This window comes from Chrysemys picta, chromosome 8 (genome assembly GCF_011386835.1).
Source record: "Chrysemys picta bellii isolate R12L10 chromosome 8, ASM1138683v2, whole genome shotgun sequence".
Taxonomy (NCBI): Eukaryota; Metazoa; Chordata; order Testudines; family Emydidae; genus Chrysemys; species Chrysemys picta.
The window spans coordinates 53197280-53221170 of record NC_088798.1 but is presented as its reverse complement, the minus strand read 5'-3'; the positions used below and the strand labels follow the sequence as shown (position 1 = coordinate 53221170).

General features: G+C 44.6%; 1 long non-coding RNA gene across 1 annotated transcript in view; it reads left to right on the top strand.

The window, feature by feature from the left end:
* Window positions 1-23891, top strand: part of LOC135973232 (uncharacterized) — a 160649-nt gene that overhangs the window by 101347 nt on the left and 35411 nt on the right. Inside the window, exon 2 of the long non-coding RNA XR_010590020.1 lies at window positions 13116-13278. This is a non-coding gene — a long non-coding RNA (uncharacterized LOC135973232). The remainder of the gene's footprint in view (window positions 1-13115; window positions 13279-23891) is intronic.

Below are 23891 nucleotides of genomic sequence, written 5' to 3'. Positions count from 1 at the left end.
GCTGTTGACGGAGGCCCAATCTCTGATGCAGGACCTCCTGTTCGATGGCAAGGCACTCTTTGCGGACCAGACGGACATCAGGCTGCAGGGGATGAAGGATTCCCGCACCACTTTGCAGACCTTGGGCCTCTACGTCCCTCCGGCTAAGGACAAGGCCAAATCGCTTCCTGCGGTTCAACCTGTGAGGAGCAGATATGAGCCCCCGTACAAAAGAGCCAGAGACCAGAAGCGTCGGTCTCAGCGGCTATCCCTCTTTGCCCCGCAGCCTGGACCCTCTAAGGGCAAGAGGCAGGGAAAGAGGCGGTTTTGACTATTTGTAGGGGGGCACCGGGCCTGTTGCCTGGGCGACCCCCCGATTAATAAAGTTTGTGTTCTGCAACCGATTGTCTGCCTTCCTCAGGGCGTGGTCCCACATAACTTCAGACCAGTGGGTCCTCAGTACCATTTCCAAGGGCTACGTGTTGCAGTTCATGTCACCCCTGCCAAATCACCTGCCCTCCATGATGGTTCCGGGGGACCCGGACCATGTCCGCCTCCTGCGTCAGGAGGTGGATCGGCTGCTTCACCTGGGGGCGGTGGAAAGGGTACTGGTTCAGTTCCATGGCAAAGGATTCTACTTCTGATACTTCCTGATCCCAAACGTGAAAGGGGGTCTCAGGCCCATTCTGGACCTGCACGACCTGAACAGGTTCCTAACCCGATCCAAGTTCCGCATGGTGTCCCTGGTTTCTATTATCCCCTCCCTGGACCTGGGGGACTGGTACGTGGCCCTGGACCTTCAGGACGCGTATTTTCACTTCCATATTTTCGAGGGGCACAGACGCTTTCTCCGATTCATGGTAGGGACGGACCACTACCAATTTGTGGTCCTCCCCTTTGGCATATCCACGGCTCCCAGAGTTTTCATGAAATGCATGTCCATGGTGGCGGCCTACCTCAGGCGGGAGGGGGTACAAATCTTCCCTTACCTGGACGACTGTCTTCTCAAGGGGGAGTCACGTTTTGAAGTGGAGTCCCGGGTGGATCTGCTCCTGTCGACATGCGCCGATCTAGGCCTGGTCGTGAACGAGACCAAATAACATTAGTGCCCGTTCAGCGCATAGAGTTCATTGGGGCCCTGCTAGACTCCTCCAGGGCCACAGCCTCTCTCCCCCTGGACAGGTTTGAGACCCTAAGGGATCTCATCGCCTCGGTCACGGCCTTCCCGGTGACCATGGTGAGGGCGTGTCTTCGGATTCTAGGGCACATGGCGGCGTGCACTTACATGGTCCGCCATGCCAGACTCCATATGAGACCCCTCCAGATATGGCTGGCCTCCCAATTCTCCCAGGCTCGGGACGGTCTGGACAAGGTTCTCATGGTTCCGTCCCCGATACTGGGTTTCCTTCTATGGTGGTCCTGCCCGAGCAATATGCTGCAAGGGGTTCCCTTCAGGGAGGCCAACCCCTCCATAGACCTGATGTCCGATGCTTCGGACCTTGGCTGGGGAGCCCACACGGGGGACTTGCAAACCCAGGGAACATGGTCAACCCTGGACTTGTCCCTTCACATAAATGTCAAGGAGCTCAGGGTGATAGGATTGGTGTGCGTGGCTTTCCTCACGCATCTCCACGTCAGGGTGGTCAGAGTCCTCACGGACAACACCACTGCCATGTACTATACCAACAGACAAGGCGGGACTCGCTCCCTAGCCCTCTTCCAGGAAGCCCTGAACCTATGGGAGTCCTGTATAGCCCACGATATCTCCCTGAGAGTGGCTCACCTCCCGGGCGTCCGCAATATGCAAGTGGACCGCCTCAGCAGGGTCTTCTCCCCCCAGTACGAGTGGTTGCTCCACTCAGAGGTCACTCACCGGCTCTTCCAAGAGTGGGGAGCTCCCCAAATCGACCTGTTTGCAAGCCGACAGAACCGGCATTGCCCCTGGTTCTGCTCCAGGGGAAGGGTGGGGGAAGATGCGATCTCCGACGCGTTCCTCCTGAGCTGGTCAGGCCAGCCCCTCTATACCTTTTCCCCCGTTTCCCCTCAATGTGCTGGCCCGCGCCGCTTCTCGCCACCCCCATTGGCCCGGGACGGCGAACCACGGCGAGTGGGGGCCGCGATCGGCCGAACCTGCCACGTCAGTGGGTAAATAAAACTGGCCCGGCCCACCAGGGTGCTTACCCTGGCGAGCCGCGTGCCAACATTGCCGACCCCTGCTTTATTGCCTCGGCCGAGCGGGCAAAGGGGCAGCCTATCTCCACCCAGCGGCTTTCCTGCTGGATCATCTCGTGCATACACACGTGCTATGATCTGGCAGGGATTCCCCCGCCACCAATCGTCAGGGCACACTCTACGAGGGCTCAGGCCTCGTCAGCTGCCTACGTCGCCCATGTCCCCATCCAGGACATTTGTAGGGCGGCCCTTTGGGCCTCAGTTCACACATTTACTTTGCATTACGCAATCGTCTCCCAGTCTAGGGACGACGCCGGGTTCGGCAGGGCGGTACTTCATCCCGAACCATCGTGAACTCCTACCCACCTCCAACAGATATTGCTCGGAATCACCTACTGTGGAATACACAGGAGCAATCATTTGAAGAAGAAAGGACAGTTACCTGTTCCGTAACTGGCGTTCTTCAAGATGTGTTGCTCCTGTCTATTCCGCACACCCTCCTCCTTCCCGTCTGTCGGAGTTGTCCGGCAAGAAGGAACTAAGGGTGGGGGGAGCCCGCGGCTCCCCTTATAGCGCAATATACAGGCGCCACTCCAGGGGTCACCGCAGTGCTCCCCCAGTACGGGTACTGCTAAGGGAAAAACTTCTGGCAGCGGTGCACATGGGGAGCACGCACACCTACTGTGGAATAGACAGGAGCAACCCATCTTGAAGAATGCCAGTTACGGAACAGGTAACTGTCCTATCCTGTGCTGTATTTGGTAAGAGAAATGTGATAATACTATTGAGCTAACATTGTTCTACTAGTGGTGTTAAAAATATATATACCAGTATACACTGCTATACAGTTAGTGGGAATAAGCATAAGATTGGCTCAAGTCTAAAAATCAATAGAGGAAAGCATATTATGACATTTGCATAACTCATTTAAGTAATGTGCAGTTACTATGTACTGTCACTTTTGTACTGTTATGGAACAGTATGATTGAAGTGCTATGGGGAAAGGAGATTTTCTTCCTGTGTTAATCCCTCATATCTTAAAAGCTTTATATCCTTTAGCTGTTTTCTACAAGCCAGATTTCTGCATTAATGATGTAAGATCATGGTATCAAATTATTACATCAAATGTTTTAAGGGAAATAGGGATGTGCTGCCTTTGTTCTAATACAGCAGGAAACTCTGGCTATAGGCTCTGGGATTTCATTATGGTTATACAAAACCATAGTGTGTGTGTGTGTGTGTGGGGGAACTATTTTAAAAAATATTGGTTTTATATTGGGAATTATTTAATATCATCCCAGCAATAGGATTACTGTACAACAGAGAATGTTACCTCAAATCACTGTATGCATCACTATGACTGGGGAGGAAAAAAATGATGGGGTGCGGGAGAGCTGTAAAACAGTGAAAGAAAATCCAGAGAGGAGGGATGACTTGCAACTTCTGAAGAATGAGTCATTTATAGACTGGATAATAATTAGGATAAACTTGGAGACATATGAGAACTTTCTGGAATATGTTTGGCTCTAATCCTGCAAAGCCTTAGTCACATGAGTAATCTTTCCTCACCTAAGATGTCCAATTGACGTCAATGGAACTACTTGCAGGAGAAAGGATTACTCTCTTAACTAATTATTTGTAGGGTGTGCCCTTAATCAGTCATTTTTACATCACAGGAAACTTCTCCAGTTTTCCTTTCTCACCCCCTTTTCTTTCCAAACAGAAGGTGAAAGATAGAATTATAATACATTTTATAGCGTAAGTGGGTATGTTTAATTATATGTAATTACACCTATGAACAAAATTACATTTACACACACACGCAGTGAGTGGAGTGAGAGACTCGGCTTTACACAGCATCCTGGATGCATAAATGTTTGGGGTTTTTTGTTGTTTGAGTTGGTCATTTTTTGTAATAAAAAAATTAATTGTGGTTCACATAGATAAAGTTGAGAATTGAAATATGAATAAACAAACTAAATGAGAAAATCAATTTCACATTGGTATATAAGATCTAATAAAATACTGAAGATACAGAACTATATTTATGGACCAAATTAAAAAGAAATCTAGCATCTCAATCAACATAACAAACATTTATACATCTCATTTGGGCAAAACTGATTTGTCTCTTGCTTTCTTCCCTGTGTGTGTACATATAATTGTATATGTACATGTGCAATGATGTGTGCTTAAACATACCTATTTTCACAATTCCCTGATTCAGTTTTTCAGAAGTAACCTCACTAAAATATCTTGCCTAAACAATATTTCTTTGTATAACATTATTTGTATAAGCTGACTGAGGGGGACTGGCTCAGAAGTAAATTACCCTTTCCTGAAGTCTGATTTGCAACACTGTACTGTAGCTAAATCTCATAACTAGCTTTGATAAATTCAGATTATTAACTCATCTGTCTACCTGATAATTTACAGAGACAAGGTGGGTGAGGTAATGATCTTGTATTGGACCAACTTCTGTTGGTGAAAGAGAGAAGCTCTTCTAGATTGGGTACAGAGGAGGACACTTAACACCTACTGACCAGTCGGTAACGTTTAGTATGTACTGAATATAGCCACACTTAAATAGCACTTTGCTTCACAAGAACAAAGTGAAAGTGGTATGTATCTTTAATATATCAGCCACCTATGTTTTCCCCCCAAAATTAATTGTAAGGTATTACTTATTCAAACAGATGTGGGAAGTTACATATAAATACAGAATCAAGTGATTTGAAATTTTCAGCCTTTGCTAGCAGGCAAGTACTTCAGTCTTCCACCACATTCACCATAAGTATTGTTTCAAGAATCACATTAGTATGGTATATACCAACTTTCTATGTGACTTTATTGTCTATTTTACTGTAAATCATTACAATACAGTGGTTTGAGTCATGGGATGCTGCTGAACAAACACTATTTTTGCCAAGTTTAGTGATGCAAGTTACTGTCTGCAGTGAGTCATTTCTGGAGCTGGGCAAAAACTTTGGAGTTTCACTTTAAGTCCTGTGAGACTTAAGTTTCAGGGTGACAATCTGTTTTAACAAGCAAAATCTTCTTCTGCCTTTTCATTAAAATGTCCTTCTTGCTTGAAACTACTGACCTGGGCCTGTTTAAAGGAAAACAAAGCTAAAGAGGAGGTCAGCCCCAGCGGAGGTCTAGTCTGACCTTGCTTAGTTTATCTCATGGTAAAACTACAGCGTATTGTCCTGGCTGTGTTTTTTTTTTTTTTTTAAATCCACAGGATAGTTCATGTGCTTTAGATACTCAGAGGTAAAAATATGCCACTTTTAGCAAAGAATACAAGACTAGACACACTTGTAATGGAAATTACCTCTCTCCCATTCCTGCCTCTTCCCTGGTATTCTGTTCCTTCATTTATATCCTAGGGTACCCTGCTACTCCCTACTCTTGTGCTGGCTTCTGTGGTGGTACACCACTAGTGTAAATTACCAGACTATCCATATATTGTTGTCCTGTCCGTTGCCTTAGCCTTATATAACTTAGGGATCAGCTATGTATGTCTTATAGGCATTGGCTTATGGTGTGGTATCAAGTTGCATGGCCTCTGAGAGCTTTGGGAGGAATTGTGTCTCAGGGTATGTCTACACTACAAAAATACACCAATTTTACAGAATTCGATTTTTGGCAACAGACTGCATAAAGTCGAGTGCATGCGTCCACACTAAGCACATTAATTTGGCATTGTGCATCCATAGTACCGAGGCTAGCGTCGACTTCCGGAGTGTTACACTGTGGGTAGCTATCCCATAGTTCCCGCAGTCTCCCCCGCCCATTGGAATTCTGGGTTGAGATCCCAACGCCTGATGGGGCAAAAAACATTGTCGTGGGTGGTTCTGGGTAAATGTCGTCAGGCCCTCCTCTTCCTCTCTCCCTCCCTCCGTGAAAGCAATGGCAGACAATTGTTTCGCGCCTTTTTTCCTGGGTTACCTGTGCAGACGCCATACCACGGCAAGCATGGAGCCAGCTCAGCTCACCGTCACGGTGTCTCTTGGGTGCTGGCAGACGTGGAACTGCATTGCTACACAGCAGCAGCTGATTGCCTTTTGGCAGCAGACGGTGCATTATGCCTGGTAGCCATCGTCATCATACTCTTGGGTGCTCTTTTAGCCGACCTCGGTGAGGTTGGTCAGGGGTACCTGGGCAGACATGGGAGTGACTCAGCCAGGTCATTCCCATCTTCTGCCGAGCACCCAGGAGATGACAATGGCTAGCAGTTGTACTGCACCGTCTTCTGGCAACCAGGAGATGACGATGGCTAACAATCGTAATGCAGCATCTTCTCCTGAGCACCCAGGAGATGATGATGGCTAGCAATCGTACTGCACCATCTGCTGCCAGCCTAAGATGTATAAGATAGATGGAGTGGATCAAAACAAGAAATAGACCAGATTTGTTCTGTATTCATTTGCTCCCCCCTCCCTCCGTAAAATCAACGGCCTGCTAAACCCAGGGTTTTGAGTTCAATCCTTGAGGGGGCCATTCTGTGTGACAGTTGTTTGTGTTTCTCCTTGATGCAAAGCCACCCCCTTTGTTGATTTTAATTCCCTGTAAGCCATGTCATCAGTCGCCACTCCCTTGGTCAGAGCAACGGCAGACAATCGTTTCGCGCCTTTTTTCAGTGCAGACGCCATACCATGGCAAACATGGATCTCGCTCATCTCAACGCAGCAGTCATGAACATTGTAAACACCTCGTGCATTATCATGCAGTTTATGCAGAACCAGAACCTGAAAAACCAGGTGAGGAGGAGGCGACGGCAGCGCGGTGACAAGAGTGATGAGGACACGGACACAGAATTCTCTCAAAGCGTGGGCCCCGGCGCTTTGCAGATCATGGTGTTAATGGGGCAGGTTCATGCCGAGAAATGCTGATTCTGGGCCTGGGAAACAAGCACAGACTGGTGGGACCGCATAGTGTTGCAGGTGTGGGATGATTCCCAGTGGCTGTGAAACTTTCGCATGCGTAAGGGCACTTTCATGGAACTTTGTGACTTACTTTCCCCTGCCCTGAAGCGCCAGAATACCAAGATGAGAGCAACCCTCACAGTTGAGAAGTGAGTGGCGATAGCCCTGTGGAAGCTTGCAACGTCAGACAGCTACCGGTCAGTGGGGAATCAATTTGGAGTGGGCAAATCTACTGTGAGGGCTGCTGTGATGCGAATAGGCAAAGCCATCATTGAGCAGCTACTACCAAAGGTAGTGACTCTGGGAAATGTACAGGTCATAGTAGATGGCTTTGCTGCAATGGGATTCCTGTGGTGGGGCGATAGATGGAACCCATATCCCTATCTTGGCACCGGAGCACCAGGGCAGCCAGTACATAAACCGCAAGGGGTACTTTTCAATGCTGCTGCAAGCACTAGTGGATCACAAGGGACGTTTCACCAACATCGAAGTGGGATGGCCGGGAAGGGTTCATGACGCTCGCGTCTTCAGGAACACTACTCTGTTTAAATGGCTGCAGCAAGGGACTTACTTCCCGGACCAGAAAATAACTGTTGGGGATGTTGACATGCCTATAGTTATCCTTGGGAACCCAGCCTACCCCTTAATGCCATGGCTCATGACAGGGCCAGCTTTAAGCCGATTCAGCCGAATCCCCGGAACGGGGCCCCGTGCCTAAGAGGGCCCTGCAACTCCGGGGCTGACAGCGGAGCGGGGGAAAAGAAAAAAAAAAAGCAGCATCCTGCTTCTCCCCCCTCCCTCCAGCGCTTGCGCCGCCATCAGCGCAAGCCTGGGAGGGAGGGGTGAGGAGGAGGAATGCGGCGTGCTTGGGGAAGACGCGGGGTCAACGTGGGGATTTGGGGAGGGATCCAATGGGGCAGGGAGGGGGCGGAGTCGGGGCGGGGGCGAGACAATTTGCGTCCCGGCATAGGGCCCCGCACCTGCTAAAGCCGGCCCTGGCTCATGAAGCCATACACAGGCAGCCTGGACAGTAGTCAGGAGCTGTTCAACTATAGGCTGAGCAAGTGCAGAATGGCGGTAGAATGTGCATTTGGACGTTTAAAGGGTCACTGGCTCACTTTACTGACTCGCACAGCTCTCAGCTAAACCAATATTCCCATTGTTATTGATGCTTGCTGTGTGCTCCACAATCTCTGTGAGAGTAAGGGGGAGACGTTTATGGCGGGGTGGGAGGTTGAGGCAAATCATCTGGCCACTGATTACACGCAGCCAGACACCAGGGCAATTAGAAGAGCATACCAGGAAGCATTGCCCATCAGAGAAGCTTTGAAAACCAGTTTCATGACTGGCCAGGCTACGGTGTGACAGTTCTGTTTGTTTCTCCTTGATGAAAACCTGCCCCCTAGGTCGACTCATTCCCTGTAAGCCACCCACCCTCCCCCCTTCAATCACAGCTTGCTTGCAAAGGAAAAAGTCACTATCGTTTAAAAACCATGTCTTCTTTATTAATTGATTATAAAATTAGGGAGAGAAGTGACAAGGTAGCCCGGGTGGGGTGTGGGAAGTGGGAAGGAAAAGGCCACTTCAAAACTTGTTGAATGACAGCCTTCTGCTTGGGCTGTCCACTGGGGTGGAGTGGTTGGGTGCCCGGAGCTTCCCCCCACTGCATTCTTGGGCATCTGGGTGAGGAGGCTATGGAACTTGGAGAGGGGGGAGGGCAGTTAAACAGGGGCTGCAGCGACACTCTGTGATCCTGCTGCCGTTCCTGAAGTGCCACCAGATGCCGGAGCATGTCCGTTTGATCCCACAGTAGCCCCAGCATTGCATTTGGCTTCTGCAACCTTCATAAAAGCAGCGCCCTCCTTTCCCATACCAAGCAAAGCCCGTTGAGTGCTGCGGTTTTCATGTTAACGTGCAGCAGCAAAAACCAAACTAACAATTCTCTCGCTTGGCTAACTGCGGGGAGGATTTCTTTTCAGCCACAGGTAAACAGCCCAGTAGGAACAGCCACCTCTGAATGTCCCCTTAATTAAATTCCCGTATTTCAACCAGGTTACCATGAACAATATCACTCTCCTGAGGATAACACAGCGAGATAAAGAACGGATGTTGCTTGAATGCCAGCAAACACTGGAACCATAGGCTGCCAGGCTTTGTCATGCAATGATACCAGATTACTTGCTATTAGCATGGCGTGGTAAGGTGTCCTACCATGGAGGACGGAATAAGGCTGCTCTCCCCAGAAACCTTCTGCAAAGGCTTTTAGAGTACCTCCAGGAGAGCTTCATGGAGATGTCTCTGGAGGATTTCCGCTCCATCCCCAGACACGTTAACAGACTTTTCCAGTAGCTGTACTGGCTGCGAATGCATCCCAAGTCCTCAGGGCAAATTAATCATTAAAAAACGCTTGCTTTTAAACCATGTATTATATATACAAAGGTACACTCACCAGAGGTCCTTTCTACGGCTTCCTGGTCCGGAATACCACCTTGGGAGGGTATTTCAGTCAGGGTGAGAAAAATATCCTGGCTGTTGGGGAGAACGGTGTGCTGTGTGCTCTCCTCAAGCTTGTCCTCCTCCTCATCTTCCCCTTCCGCAAAATCCTCAGGCATGGCTGACAGTACCCCCTCCTCAGAATCCACGGTCAGGGGTGGGGTAGTGGTGGCAGCCCCCCCTAGAATTGCATGCAGCTCAGCGTAGAAGCGGCATGTCTGCGGCTCTGCCCCGAAGTGTCCGTTTGATTCTTTGGTTTTCTGGTACGCTTGTCTGAGTCCTTAACTTTCACGTGGCACTGTGTTGAGTCCCTGTTGTGGCTTCTCCATCATGCCCTTGGAGATTTTTTCAAATGTATTGGCATTTCGTCTTTTGGAACATAGTTCTGATAGCACGGAATCGTCTCCCCGTACAGCGATCAGATCCAGTACCTCCCATACGGTCCATGCTGGAGCTCTTTTCCAGTCAAGCTCATCAGCACAGGTGACCATGCAGAGCTCTTTTCGGACTGCATGGTCACCTGTGCTGATGAGCTCTGCATGGTCACCTGTGCTGATGAGCTTGACTGGCCAAACAGGAAATGAGATTCAAAAGTTCGCGGGGCTTTTTCTGTATGCCTAGCCAGTGCATCTCAGTTGAAAGTGCTGTCCAGAGCGGTCACAATGGTGCACTGTGGGATAGCTCCCGGAGGCCAATACCGTCGAATTGCAGCCACACTAACCCTAATTTGAACCAGCGATATCAATTTCAACAGTGATATTGTTGGGGAGGAGTACAGAAATCGATTTTAAGAGCCCTTTATGTCGAAGTAAATGGCTTCGTTGTGTGGACGGGTGCATCGTTAATTCGATTTAACGCTGCTAAATTCGACATAAACTCATAGTGTAGACCAGGCCTCAGGGAGTGAGTCCCTTTTTGTTCCCTGACCTGCAGAAGTGTTCCTGCACTGCAGCACCCTTCTAGGAACTCAGCATGCACCCTCCCACTTACATGCACAGCAAGCAATGTTAGCCAATGCATGGTGGGTGGGAGCAGTGCAAGGCCATGGCCAAGCCACTGTACAGGGAGATAAGGGCATGCAGTCATCTTGCATCTCAGGAGCAGCTGAACACAGCCTGGCCCTTAGGTTTAAGCTCTTCAGGGCAGAGAACAGGTCTGAATCGATGTTTATTAACTGCTGTGTAAATTTCTCATTATTAGTGACTGTCTTAGTTATTATTTCACTTCTTAAAGATAAACAGAATTGTCAAATTATTTTCTTAGGCCAAAAGAGAAAAGGAAATAAAGCAGAGTCCAAGCAGTTTATGTTGTTGGTAAGCTAACATATTGATATTAAAATTACAGCTGTGACTTATTTTTAACCAGTTGTCTCCCACTTCTCTGAAATAGTTCCATTAATCCAGAACAGGCAGTGAGTTGTTCCATTTTTGTTTTAAATCCTTGTTAATATCATAACAATAGAGGTTATTTATTTTTATAACCAAAGTAACAAAATATACATATTTATTGTACTCATAATGATCCTGAACTTTAATTGAAATAAATCTGGACATTTTTCTAATACCCTGGTAACAGGCATAAGGGAAAGTGTGGTTGCCATTCCCCTAACCCCAGTGTTACTTATCTCCTCATTTGAAAGTCTACTGGGATAAAGCTGTTCCCTGAAGATATGAAGGTGGTTCCCTGTATCATGGCACTCCCTCCAGCATTTTACTGTGAATTTTTTTCAGTTTTGTATGACAGGCATGCAAAAATATTTAATAAGATTAACAATATTATGAGGTTAAGCTGGGTTAAATAGAGCCATTCCTTCCATCTTTCAAATTGAAGGCTGTAGGGTTTTTAGGGGAAAGCCATATTTTCTATTCCCAATACCACATGAATATAACATTGCAGAATACCATTCTCTGTTTGTACATATAAATACAAGACTGGGGGAAATATTTCAAAAATATTTCCAGGATTTTTTATAATTTGGTTCAGTGGTGTTTTCCAATGCTTTGTCTGCTTTACATAATCTAGGTCTAAAAAGTTACTGCTTTATGTGGTGGAAGTTGCTATTGGCTTTGTTTTTATGGTTGGTTATATTTTTAATTTAATTGTCAAGGGCACCTAGAGGCTGGGATAGGTGCTGGTTAGGTGTATTGTTGTAAAACCAAATAAACATTAGTACGGTTTATGCTGCTAAAACTCTTTGCTCATAAATTAACTCTCTATTAGGTTATGCTCTTTAATGCTCTTGAACAGTTAACTAGTTCCAGAAAGCAAATTTAAAGTTATACCAGAAACCTTTCCGTAAGAATTACAAGCAGGGAACAAGAAACCAATAGCAAGTGACTTATGAACAATAATAATTAAGGAATATCTTAAATTTTGAATTTCAAATAGCAGGCCACAGAGTAAATGAAACTTACAAAAAATTCTGAACAACTTCCAATGATTAATTCAAGAAAATATCCGTGTATCTGCAAACATAGTGCAAATAGAGAGAAGTGAAACTTGCTGAATAAATTATGTTGCAGCTCATTCACACAGCTGTATGTGTAATGTAATATATGCACGCAGAAAACAGTGCATAACTGTTGGACTGTATTCCAGTGCATCCCAGATGGCCTGTATTGAGTTTGAGGATGAGGTATCATATGCCTTAACTGGACAGCCCTTTATAATGTACTGATTTATGTATGTGCGCTATGCACTGCCTTCTACTGGATAAACTCGTAGTGACTGAGCTAGTGGAGCTGAATATGTACCTTATTGGGAGAGTCAGAACTCATGAGTTCTAGTCTTAATGTTGCATATGTGCATTTAATTGGTGACTGTGCCATTCTCAATAGGCTCATGGTCTTCTGAGCCACACGCCATGTTTTTAAGTAAATAGCACAAAATATATTTAAACACCTCTGGGCTTCAAATAATTAAGCCCTAAGAAGAAGGCAGAGGCCATGCTCTAGAGGGTCCAGCCAGAACCAGTGCGGCAGCTCTGGACATTGGCCATTTTAGAACAGGGAGCCATTTGTAAACTAAAACCATGGACAGAACTCCTCAAAACTCTGGAAGTTTGAAATCCAGAACTGAATCTGCACTTTGTGTCTCAGGCCCATCTCTATGACAATATGACTTTCATTGCCCAGTTACTTTGCTAAAAAAAATCAGGAAAGATGGTCTTGTGATTATAGAACTGGACAAGGACTGAGGAGTCCTAGGTTCATTTCCTATCTCTGCTATGGACTTCCTATGTGAATTTGGGGAAGTCACACAATCTCTCTGCCTCGGTTTCCCTATCCGTAAAGAGGGATGCTAGTACTTCCCTACTTTGCAAGGTTGTTGTGAAGATAACTTAATATGTTGTGGTGTTGGGATACTATAGTACTGGGAACCAGATAAGTACTACGTACTTACACCAGATGGAGCAAACAACATGTTTACTTTTTTTTTTTTTTAAATCCACTGTAGCCATTGCATCTGATTCCACTCCTCAGGCTGAATATTGAATGTATTTCCAGTATCTCTTCTCATATTTTTCTGTTTTAAATTCCACAGCTACCTCAGAGTCCAAATTTGAACAACAAAGTAAATATCAAAGACCCCAGCTGCCAATCATCTATTGTGCTACAATGCTCAACCCAATGAGTAATGGTAAGAATTACCCTGCTTGTTCCCTTAGGGCTGTAGAATCTGCACAACAAATTCTTTGTATATCCAGGTAAGTGCTTTACTTGCTTTTCTCTTTAAAACCCTCAAAAGCTTTATAACTTTCTTAGTGTGTTTTAAGTTAAGTTATTATTCATGACTGCCCCACCCTTCCCCCCACTCCTCCTTGGGACTGCAAAGTACCTGGGGATTCTGATTTAATAGTCTACCAAAATAAAATAATATAATAGAATTATAAGATATATTCAGCTCTAAGGACCCATTCTGGCTGTGGAATTTCATTGCTAAGCATTGTGGTGCTGACATAGAGAACGCTTTTGTTTGAAGCCCATGAGATTTAGTGGAATAAAGTAAAGCTTTGCTTGAGGCTTTCAAAAGCTAGCACTATGCTTGTGCATCCATTATACATGACAGAATGATTATACTACAAAAAAAATTACATGCACAACCTTTTGTGTTTTGGCTTCGGGCACTCTAGCAGTGTCTGCTTCAGTGCACATTATGTGGTTGTTGGTTTTTTCCCTTTGATAGATAAACAACTTTTGGTTAATGGTGGTGGTGGAGGAGAGGGTCAGAGCCTGAAATGACATTGGTATTGTCTAAACACAGTGAGAAAACAATCCAGAGGATGTGCTGCATCAAGAAGGATCTGTTTGAATTATCAAGTGCTTTAGACTAGTGGCTCTCAACCTTTCCAGACTACTGTACCATTTCAGGAGTCTGATTTGTCTTGTGTACCCCAAATTTCACCTCACTTATAAACTACTTGCTTACAGAATCAGACATAAAAATACAAGAGTGTCACAGCACACTATTACTGAAAATGGCTTTCTTTCTCATATTTACCATATAATTATAAAATAAATCAATTGGAATATAAATATTACATTTCAGTGTATATAGTGTATACAGCAGTATAAACAAGTCATTGTCTGTATGAAATTTTAGTTTGTACTTAGTTTGCCAGAGAAACTATTTTTATGTAGTCTGTTTTAAAACTAGGCAAAAATCTAGATGAGTTGATGTTCCCCCTGGAAGACTTGGGTCTGCAGACCCCCGGTTGAAAAAAATGCTTTAGACATGAGGGAAGGTCCTTGATTCTCTCAGTCTCTTGTTGCTCTGAAACTACAGGAAAAGGATGTAGAATATGTTGAAAACTTACTGGGGAATCCTGAACACTATGTAAAAGTCTCTAGGACTTTTTTTTAAGCACTCCTTGGAGTCACAGGTTCAGGTCCATGCAGGGTCCAAGCCCTTTAACCTTCCAAGGTAAAATGAGTTCAGTACAATTTACTGTATGATACAACATTGAGACCAAAAAAAAAAAAAAAAGGCCCTGCCTCTTCTCCATGGATACTAAAGATTCCGTGATACTTTTTTTAAAGGAGTAGGGGTTTGCTCAGTATCCCTTGCCAAATGGGAACTCTCTATCAACTATTATGAAACATACTGTGGATAGTTTGACTTTTTCCATACCATGTGGCAGCATTTTGTGGTGCTATACCAGGGGTCGGCAACCTTTCAGAAGTGGTGTGCCGAGTCTTCATTTATTCACTCTAATTTAAGGTTTCGCATGCCAGTAATACATTTTAACGTTTTTAGAAGGTCTCTTTCTATAAGTCTATAATATATAACTAAACTATTGTTGTAAGTAAAGTAAATAAGGTTTTTAAAATGTTTAAGAAGCTTCATTTAAAATTAAATTAAAATGCAGAGCCCCTCCGGACCGATGGCCAGGACCCGGGCAGCGTGAGTGCCACTGAAAATCAGCTCGCGTGCCGCCTTTGGCACATGTGCCATAGGTTGCCTACCCCTGTGCTATACTAATGTGTGAACTGCTTTAGAATGGAAGGTGCTATATAGCTGTAAAATATTATTGAGATGGCGTTAGTTTTGATTCACACTTTCTCTGATTGGTTAGGTTTGATATTGTCTCATGGTAATGTTTGAAACTCACTTTTTTGGTGGTGGTGGGGCTATATGGACACTTTAAATTATGGAATGGAAGAGACTCTAAAGCCTTTAGAACCCTGTCCTTCTCCATCAAGTCAGTGGCAGTTTTGCCACTTGCTCAAATGGGAGCAGGCTCAGGCCTGTATTTTAAATACCAGACTCTCAGTACATATTCTCTTGCAGCTTATGAAACCCAGAGCAATCTAAAAACTAATGGTATTTACTTGAACTATCGATTAATCACAGTTAACACATGTGATTAACTCAAAAAATTGATCACAATTAAAAATTAATCACAGTTTTAATTGCACTGTTAAACAGTAAAATGCCAATTGAAATTTATTAAATATTTTTTGATGTTTTTTCTACATTTTAAAATATATTCAATTACAACACAGAATACAAAGTGTACAGTGCTCACTTTATACAGTATTTTTTATTACAAATATTTGCACTATAAAAATGATAAACAAAAGAAATAGTATTTTTCAGTTCCTTTCACACAAGTACTATAGTGTGATCTCTATCACGAAAGTACAATTTACAAATGTCGATTTTTCGAAAGCGAAAACAGGCATTCACATGGCACTTTGGAGCCAGCATTGCAAGGTATTTACATGCCAGTATGCTAAACATTTGTATGCCCCTTCATGCTTCGGCCACCATTCCAGAGGACATGCTTCCATACTGATGATGCTCATTAAAAAAATAAAGCGTTCATTACTTAGTGACACAATTCTCCCCCAAGGAGTTCAATGTCTCCTGCTCTGTTTTACCCACATTCTGCCGTATATTTCATGTTCTAGCCATCTCGGACGATGATCCAGCACATGTTCGCTTTAAGAACACTTTCAATGCAGATTTGACAGAACGCAAAGAAGATACCAATGGGAGATTTCTAAAGATAGCTACAGCGCTCGAACCAAGGTTTAAGAATCTGAAGTGCTGTCCAAAATCTGAGACAGATGAGATGTGGAGCATGCTTTCAAAAGTCTTAAAAGAGCAACACTCTGATGCAGAAACTACAGAACCCGAACCACCAAAAAAGAAAATCAACCTTCTGCTGGTGGCATCTGACTCAGATGATGAAAATGAACATAGGTGAGTCTGCACTGCTTTGGATCATTATCGAGCAGAACCTGTCATCAGCATGGATGCATGTCCTCTGGAATGGTGGTTGAAGCATGAAGGGACATATGAATCTTTAGTGCATATGGCATGTAAATATCTTTTGACGCCGGCTACAACAGTGCCATGCGAATGCCTGTTCTCACGTTCAAGTGACATTGTAAACAAGAAGAGGACAGCATTATCTCCTGCAAATGTAAACAAACTTGTTTGAGCGATTGGCTGAACAAGAAGAAGGACTGAGTGGACTTGTAGGTTCTAAAGTTTTACTTTGTTTTGAATGCAGTTTTTTTGTACATAATTCTGCATTTGTAAGTTCAACTTTCATGATAAAGAGATTGCACCACAGTACTTTTACTAGGTGAATTGAAAAATATGATTTCTTTTGTATTTTTACAGTGCAAATACTTGTAATAAAAAATAAATATAAGTGAGCACTGTACACTTTGTATTCTGTGCTGTAATTGAAATCAATATATTTGAAGATGTAGAAAAAAATCCACAAATATTGAAATAAATGGCATTCTATTATTGTTTAACAGCGCGATTAATTGTGTGATTAAATTTTTTAATCGTTTGACAGCCCTAGTATTTACCGCTTCCTAACTGCTGAGATATGTGATCATTTACTTTGCTTCCAGCTGCTCCAGAAAACTCGGATATTTAGTACCTGATTCTTTGACCTCTCTTGCAATATCTAAACAGCTTTGAGTGGAAAAACAAAATCCCACCTCTGGGAAGAAGGAAAAGCTCAGACTATTTGTGTATGGCTGTGGCTTCAGCTTCTTTGTTTTCTCCTGTGATGCATTAGGCTGTTTTTAAAGTTGCGGAAAAGAGACCTTGTCGTGCTAGGGAAAATGTGTATTAAATGTACTGGAGGGAGAGGGGGATTGTTTTTGAGGAGGTTGCTACTCAGTTCTTTCTGAAAATCAGGCCTCTTTAAGGTGTCCCAGATCAGGCATCCAAAACGTTAAATTTATGGATGGTTTTAATAAAACATTTTCTTTGAGTACTAGCTTGTTGTTAAAGCCAGTTAGAATTCAGGGGTCTTCTCATAACAAAGAAGAGATGGCCTCAAACAAAGTCAGTATTGCCAATCCCAAGCATTCAGAAATGAGTCAGGCCCTTAAAAAGGATTGGTTACAAATCATGACTCTTAAATTAAATTTTTAGGATCTTTGTTTTTAATTTCCAGTGTTTGAGCATTTAGGGTTCACATTTTCAAGCTTTCCTTCTGCATCTGTGAGTTAAAAATTTTTTTCAAATGAAAGCAGAGATTGTCATGTAATCATATCGCTCCTGGAGCTGAGCCTTTAAGGCAGGGGTGGGCAAACTTTTTGGCCTGAGGGCCACATCTGGGTATGGAAATTGTATGGCGGGCCATGAATGCTCACAAAATTGGGGGTTGGAGTACGGGAGGGGGTGAGAGCTCCGGCTGGGGGTGTGGGCTCTGGGGTGCAGCTGAGACTGAGGGATTTGGAGGGCAGGAGAGGGATCAGGGCTGGGGTGGGGGGTTGGGACACAGGAGGGGGTCCAGGGTGCAGGCTATGGGCAGCGCTTACCTCAAGCAGCTCCCAGAACCAGCAGCATGTCCCCCCTCCAGCTTCTACGCAGAAGCACAGCCAGGCAATGAGCGCTGCCCTGTCACTTGGGGTGGGGGCAGTGTGCAGAGCCCCCTGGCTGCCCCTATGCGTAGGAGCCAGAGAGGGACATGCCGCTGCTTCCAGGAGTTGAGCGGGGCAAGCCCCCAACCCTGCTCCCCGGCGGGAGATTGAGGGCCAGATTAAAACATCTGGAGGGCCGGATGTGGCCCCCGGGCCCTAGTTTACTCACCCCTGCTTTAAGGAAAACACTAAATATTGTAAGATTTGTGATGGCCCCAAGAGATGGCAACACTACAATGTATCGATGCAACTGTAAGCTGTGGGACCAAACTGGCAGGTACTTTGAGTGTTAGAGGGAGTAGGAGCACAAGGAAACCCTTCCCCTTGTGACATGCCAGTGGAGGAGGCAGCCATAAGTTGGCTGAAAGCAGAAGAGAGGAAGGGTGGCAAAAATTTGTGGCCAACACTCACTGCTCTGGAGAGGACATGTCAGGGTGGTGTAAGGCATGGTCATTGCACATTTGGCAGGGCTGCAATGGAAGGAGCACAGGTCACAGATTTGTAAAGATACAAAAAGAGCTGCTACTCATCCTGCTCCCTCTAGCAACCCAGAGGCATTTTTAGCTTTTCCTCCACCCATGCATGCGGTACATGTACTTCCATAGCATAAGTGATTCACTGGCTCATAGACCATAACATGGCACAAAATATTATGGAGCATTACTGGACTGTAGTACTCTTCAAAATGGGTTTTCATGCTCTGAATAAAAGATTGAGAGACACACAAATTCCTCCAGGACTCATTATTATCACATGACTTATACACTCCCAAAAAACAGCAAACACACTCAAATCTTGAAACTATATCACAATCTCTTACCATTTATAGTGGTGAGTAAACTGCACCCAGAGGAGTATATACTTGTACTGTCTTCAGTACAATTGCACTGATGAAAATTCAGTCAGAATGAAAACTGTATCTTTTCAAGTTCTGTTACAGCCAACCCATTATTTCTCTGGGTGGAGAGCTTGTAAGAAAACAAAGATGTTTGTATTTGTTTTGAGACATAAGGGGAGCTCAAGTCTACATCCAATTTTAATTGCCAAATTATCAACATCCTAAAAACATATGCCAAAACAGAAATACTGATGTTATGATGCAACATAGAGTTAAAACCACTTGCACTTCTGTAGTGGCTTTTCATCTAAGAATTTCAAAAGTGCTTTACAAACTTCAGTGAAACCCCATGACAGCCCTGTGATCTAGGTCAGTGTTTTACCTGTTTGCATCTGGGAAAAGGGGGTCTGTAGCAGGGTGGACACCTGCTCCTGCCCTGAAGGGCTTGAAAGCAGCTCTGAAGAGGGCTGCAGCTCTAAAAGCTGGGCTGATTGGGGAAACGGCCACAGCTGGGCCACGCCCCAATCAGGCCCCAGCTGGCCTGTATAAAGAGGCTGGGAGCCAGGAGCTCAGCAGTCTCTCTCTGTTTGTAGAGGGAGAAGGCTGGGGCGGTAAGGAAAGGAGCCAGAAACAGGGTACCTGAGTGAAGCAGGGCTGGGGAAAGGCAGAGGAGCTGGGGGAGCTCCAGCCTGGAAAACCCCAGGTTGTGGTCTAGCCAGGGCCGGCTCCAGGGTTTTGGCTGCCCCAAGCAGCCCAAAAAAAAAAGTCACGATCTGTGGCAGCAATTCGGCGGGAGGTCCTTCGCTCCGAGGCGGAGTGAGAGACTGTCCGCCGAATTGCTGCTGAATACCAGGATGTGCTGCTCCTCTCCGGAGTGGCCGCCCCAAGCACCTGCTTGACAAGCTGGTGCCTGGAGCTGGCCCTGGGTCTAGCATTGGGCTAATAGGTACTGAGGATTGCAGAGGGCAGTCCAGGGGTAGGCCAAGGCAGCAAGTCCAAACCCAACCTTGCCAGTGATGAGTAGGTGGATACTGCAGTCTGCCCCAGGGTGTGGGGCTAGATGATGACTGGCAGTAGCCTTATACCAAGGTGAGGTGGGAACAGTGGGTGGGGGTTCCCTGGGGAGGGGAGACCCTAAGACTGAGGGGTTACTGCCAGGAGGCAGCACCCCAGGTAAAAGGGTCCTGGGGTCCTGGGAGGGACACGGGGGCCAGAGGACAGGTGGATCACCGGCCTGCAGAGGGCGCTCCAGAGCTGGAATGAGCTGATTCCCAGGAGGCGCTGCAGGGGTGAGTCCGCTCTTCTACAGGGTCCTATTTAAAATTGGAGAATAGTGAATAATATTTTTATTATAAAAATACTCCTCATAGGCTCTCATAAGAAGAACAGCCATTCCCCAAACATTTATATCACCTCCAATCAGTTTGCCTGAATATTCCCAAACAGTGAATAAAAAGGTGGAGGAGGTGGAGTATGTACACCTCTACCTTGATATAACGCTGTCCTCAGGAGCCAAAAAATCTTACCGCGTTATAGGTGAAACCACGTTATATTGAACTTGCTTTGATCCACCGGAGTGTGCAGCCCCGCCCCCCTGGAGCACTGCTTTACCGTGTTATATCGGGTCGCATTATATTAAGGTAGAGGTGTATTTAGTTGAACTGAACAGCAGTTAGGAGTGTGACCAAATATTCATAAATGCTGCATTTGCAGCATTTGACCTGCATAATTCCTGCTTAAATAACATTATTTTATTACATTTTTAATGTATGATGGAAGCCAAAACAATAGATTCACAGAGCCCTAACTGAGTGGCTCCTTTCAGCCACCACCCAGAACAAAAATTACAAGGAGTAGGACTCAGAGTGGTAGCCGTGTTAGTCTAACCTGCTATGGCAGGAGAGGAATGAGATGGTGGAAGAGACCACTCTAGCATTGACAGCAGGGCTAGAAAACACATTACTCACTCCTCACAAACCCTGCACCCTAGTAAAAGGGACAGCAGGTGCCTCCACTATGTGTGTGCTTCCAGTGCTACTTGAGGTACCATGTTGTGCCAGCATGATACACAATACTACTTGTGCTGTTCCTCTGCATGCTGCATACTATGTCAGTGACTTCAAGCCATAATCTAATCTGTAAGCATTGCAAATCTTCATTCTGTATATTGTGTCTAGGAGCTCATATAGCAGAGTTGGCTCAGTCTCTTATGTTTATAATATTCGTTTAATAGTATTAAGTCTGTCTTTCAGGGGAAGGAAGAAATATTCGATATATTAAATGCTGCTTATTAATCAGAAAATGATGTAAATTCTAGAACAAAAGGATTTTCACTGTTTTCATGCACTTTTCCTTTTCATTCATTATCAAGGGAGTCCTCTGCTGAAAAACACACTAATCTTCAACTGAAGTTCATGACTCCCTAACCTTAAAGCCAGCAGACATTGCAGGACTGAATTCATGTGAACTGTTACCAAAGAGTGGGCTGTGTTAGAGATGAGGTGGAGGAGGAACCTGGAGAGGTGGGGGAGAAGAGGATAGGGAAATAGCAAACATTACAATCTCCACTTCCCCATTAAATGAGTCAGAGCTGACAAGAGCGAAGGCATGACACTTCTGGGGCCTGATTTTCTCTCTCTTTTTCTTTTCCCCCAATTCAGCCACAAATTCAGTTGAAGGCAATGGGATATGAAAAGCATGCTCTTATTAACTGGGCACAAGCACTTAACTCTTTAAATCTGCTCTGCCTTCTGGAAACATCTAGTTCCACTGGGCGTATTCAGAGACTTAACAGTGGTATTCAAATAACCACTCCTGTACTAACATTACATCATTGCATGTACATTATCATGGCGATAGTAGTGATAGATTGAGAGAGAGAAGGGCTGAATACAGATGAAAGAGGGAGAGTTCTTTGGATGAGAATGGGCATATGAGGGATGAACTGGTGGTTAAATCAGAACTAATGTGAAAGGGGGCACAACAGATGAGGGCAAGTCTTTAAAGAAGAGAGTGAATAAGCAGGATAGCGGAAGGGGTATATGAAGAAGGGGGAAGGGTGACTATTTAGGAATGGGGTGGAGGCAACTTCTTAATTTAAACCTATATTTTATTAACTGCTCTTTCCCCATTTCTCTTACTCTCTGAGATGAACTGAAATGCCCCTCCTTGTCTCTGTTCAAAGCTACAGACTATTAGATAGAAAAGAGAGGCTCTGTCACAGTAGATAAGTCCTGCTTTCAGATACTTCAGTCCCTAAAAACTGATCCCTTAAACACAGTCAGCACCTTGTTAAGTAACAATAGCCACCTCACTTCACTCCATCCTAACCAAATGGGCCAGGTAATGTCTGGAGAAAAGGGGAATCAGGCTACCTGACAGTTATGGATTGGTGTAAAGAATCAGAATTTAAATACGAATAGCCATGCTGAATAGTGTTCTCTGAACTCAGGTTCCTCTCCTGCTTTTTACTATGGGTACATGGAAATCAGTGGTGCCTATTGTCCACAAACAGCCTATGTAAAAGGTATGTATATTTCAAGGTCAGCTTACTAATATACACAAAGAACAACTGACTGCTTTCACTCTGAAGGACTTCCATTTTAAATGAAAGGAGACAGCATAACAAGAGAGCAAAAGTAAGTGTCCATGAGAGAGTACAGTGTGCATCTCCTCTGTAACCTGCTGCATCAACTCTGCATTATAAAATGCTGCAAGTGAAAGTCTTAAAAATTAAAGGTGCAGTGTATAGAAAACAAAATGCACTACATAGGATGAAAGATGGTCCTGCAAGTAACCTATTGTCTTGCTAAGGCAATGGAGATCATTTGGGTTGGTTCAGCTTAACCTTTGAAACTCACATTAGATTGGGCTAAGAGCAAGGACTCTTCACTGATAGGGAGAGACCCCATTTAGGCTGCTCTTTCCCTGAAAGTGTCACTCAGAGACCCTCTGTCATTGTTCTCAGAACTGCTAAGTTTGTCTGAGTTATTTTTATTCATGATCATTTAGCTTTCCCTCATTCTATCTAGTTTTCTCAAGAGGTGTTTGGGGGCATCAGTAGAGGAGGCAGATGTGAAATAAAATGGTGTAAAATCTCTGTGGTTGTAGTGGTGCTGCAGGTTGGGAGGCAGAGGCAGATAAACATGGGTATACAGCAGGAAAAATATATTTGCTTTTCGTTAACTAAGCTGTGCAATATATTGGAGAAGGAGAAAGTTTGTCTCCCACTTCAAGTGATGTACTCAGCACCTTATATGATCAGATTTCATACTTCCTGATGTGCTAGAAACATTTTTACTTTTATTCTATTTCATTGATATGAACGTAGTAAATCACCACAATCTTTTCTCTTACTTCAAGTGACCAAGTTTGTGTCCATCTTCATTTTAGCACAAAGTAGAGAAGGTTGAAAAATAAAGCTCACTAAAGGGAGTGGGGGGAAGAAAAGCCGCTGGGTCTTTGAGACAAGCCCTGCGTCTCTGTGCTTCCTGCATGTCCTGAAGTGATCCAGACACACACATCGTACAGTGCTTTCGTGGGTAAGAACCTCACTTCTTCAGATGCAAGGACCCTCTGTTGCTTTTTACACATCGTACAGTGTGCTCCACCAGAGACTAAAGGTCAAACTTTTAGCTGAGCTGAACTTGCATATTCAAAGTGTTTACTTTTTTTATTTCATTAACTACAGCTAGTCTCTTAACCTAATGCTTAACATGCCTTAAAGGCAGATTTTACTAGGCATAAGCAAATGTTGCACCTTAGTGCATTAAACCTGTTTTTTTTACCGATGTGTACAAACAAGTATTTTCAGAAGTGGCTGCTATTTGTGGGTGCAGTTTTTCATCTGCAGTCAATTGTAGGTGCAGATATTAGTAGCAAGACATCTAGTTACCTGATTGAGCTACTTGTTTGCCCCATTAATGTGTCTACCAACAAATACAAACAGACTTACTGTGTGTGAAAAATTGTCCTTGCTAAAAAGCAGACCAAGTTGAGACCTGAATCATCATAGAAGGTGCAGAGCTTATGAGATGCTGATACCCTCAACTGCTTTGTACTTTTCAGGATCAGAGACACGGC